Source organism: Eptatretus burgeri, chromosome 9 (assembly GCF_056783735.1).
Source record: "Eptatretus burgeri isolate ZD-2024b chromosome 9, Ebu_testis_v1, whole genome shotgun sequence".
Lineage (NCBI taxonomy): Eukaryota > Metazoa > Chordata > Myxini > Myxiniformes > Myxinidae > Eptatretus > Eptatretus burgeri.
The window spans coordinates 90,099,858-90,102,357 of NC_140969.1; positions in this window are offsets into that span (position 1 = coordinate 90,099,858).

Sequence of the window (2,500 nt, forward strand, 5' to 3'; positions counted from 1 at the left end):
ATCAGTTTGGAAATCCAATGGCAGGATATGCTCAATGTGGACAAACCTAACAGCTTATCACAACTGAAGATCTTGCTGAAATATGTGTGAGGCCTTCATAAAATTTCTCGAGCACCCTGAAAATTTGTGCCAACTGTTTGTCCTTCGGTTGGCTGGCACCAGTATAATAGCCCTTGAGCCAGACCCCAAATTTTCGTCATGGGTATCAGTCAGAGGGAGCGAGGCTAATTGTGATTTTTCGCAAGTTGAGGGTCCATAGAGATGGAAAATATGTGATACCAGTGTGTATATCTTTGCCGTCTTTGTTTTATCACTCAATACACAACCCGACCGCGAAGGATGTTAATTCAAAATGTGACGCTCTTGACAATATTGATTCAAAATCTGACGCTCTTCATTGTGAGATTGTTCACTCAAAATGTACAGGGTCATTGACAGTTTATGTGTATAAAGAATGTGTTGAAGTATTTTCACTAAATATTTGTATCTTGTTGGCAACGATATTAAATTCCTCATACAATGGTATAAAATTATCCACCGGTGATAAATATAATGCCACAATGAACTTACAAATGTGATAGAAATAAGTGCCCAGAGCCACTCAAAATGAATTTTTTTTCTTTCAATCATACAGTTTTACATTTAATCACTGAAAGACGTCATGCACCCAAATAGCATCATACTTTAATAATTTGTCTCAGGAGCCCTTTACCAACATTTTGATACCATTTGCAATCTTATTTGACATATGTTGACAAGTATGTGCCCCATTTTATGTACTGACCTTCAATTTAGGATTCTCACCAATTTTTGAATGTGACGCTCTTGACAATATTGATTCAAAATGTGACGCTCTTGACAATACTGATTCAAAACGTGACGCTCTTGACAATATTGATTCAAAATGTGACGCTCTTGACAATACTGATTCAGTTATTTAAAGTTTGGTGAGCCAATGACCCTTTGGACTAGTTCGTTCCCATCTGGTACACAAAGGTGGTAATTCCAACCTCAATATTATGCTACATTGGTGCTGTGACCAGGATATTTCCAGAAAATGACCAAATTAATTTGTGTATCTCCACAATATGTGTCCATAACCCACACTTATCATGCTTATTATTTTATTAATTTGTGCCAGGGAATCATATTGCAGTAAATTAATAATAAACAAACTCCTTTTGGATGAAATATATATATTTCAAGACATACAGTGGATACAAGATACAAGAATCAGTGGATACGTACTCCATATACATGATTTCTAGCAAAAGCATCGATTGCATGATTATATACAGTATGTACATGTGAAAGTTACGTTTATCCTTATTTCAGTACTTGTATCTGTTCAACACAATATATGAATAGACACAAGTCAAGGTGTGCAAGTCACAGAATTTCTTGAGAACTCAAACTATAAATCAAACATTATGTGTGGAGCAGAGTCATGCAAATTGTTCTCGATATACTTAAAGGAAGAATGGCTCAAAAGTCATCGTCCTCATCATCACACGGCTCATATTTGGCAGAACTATCATCACTCTCGACAGATGTTCGCTGATTGTCACAGGTACTGAGTTTGCACATGTCCATGCACTTGAGGGCACTGGCCATGCATACACACTTGGGATGCTTGCACCTTTTGGGACAAATTATTAATGAACGATGATATTTGGGTGCACGATGTTTTCGAATCATTAAATGTTAAACTATATGATTGAAAAAAATCTTATTTTGAGCGGCTTTGGGCACTTTTTTCTACCACATTTGAAAGTTCAGTGTGGCCATTATATTTGTCACTGGTGCATAATTTTTGGCTTATCTGGAATTTCAATTCCAGATGAGGGATTGTCATCGCACACTGTCTGTCTGTCCGTCTCCTATTTTGAGTTCTCCGGTCAAACCGCTCGGCCGATCCGGCTGAAATTTGCCAGCAACGTTCCTCTCCTGACTGGTAACAGGAATTGCAAAGCTCGTTCCGGTCACATGACTTTAAGTATGTCAAAATGGCCGATTTAGTCAATTTATTCCAAAATCTTCTTCTGCAGACCCACCAGTCAGAATGCTACCAACTTTGGGTTACATTAGGACAGGGTCCTGATGTTAAATTGCTGAGGCCACGCCGATCACATGACCGGAAATGTGTCAAAATGGCGGTCACGCAAATGCCTTCCAAAATCTTGTTTACATACCGACCAGTCAGAATGCTACCAAATTTGGGTTACAACATTAGGTCAGGGTCGAGATGCCAAATTGCATGTCATGCCGATCACATGACCGGAACTGTCAAAATGGCTGACTTAGTCAACTATTGGGAAAATCGCAAAAATTCATTCAAAAATCTTCTTCTCCAAACCCACCAGTCAGAATGCTCCCAAATTTGGCTTGCATTCGGACAGGGTTGTGATATAAAATTGAGGAGGTCATGCTGATCATGTGATCAGAATAATGTCAAAAATGGCAGACAGTAAATTTTTGGGGAAAATCGTGTAAATTCCTT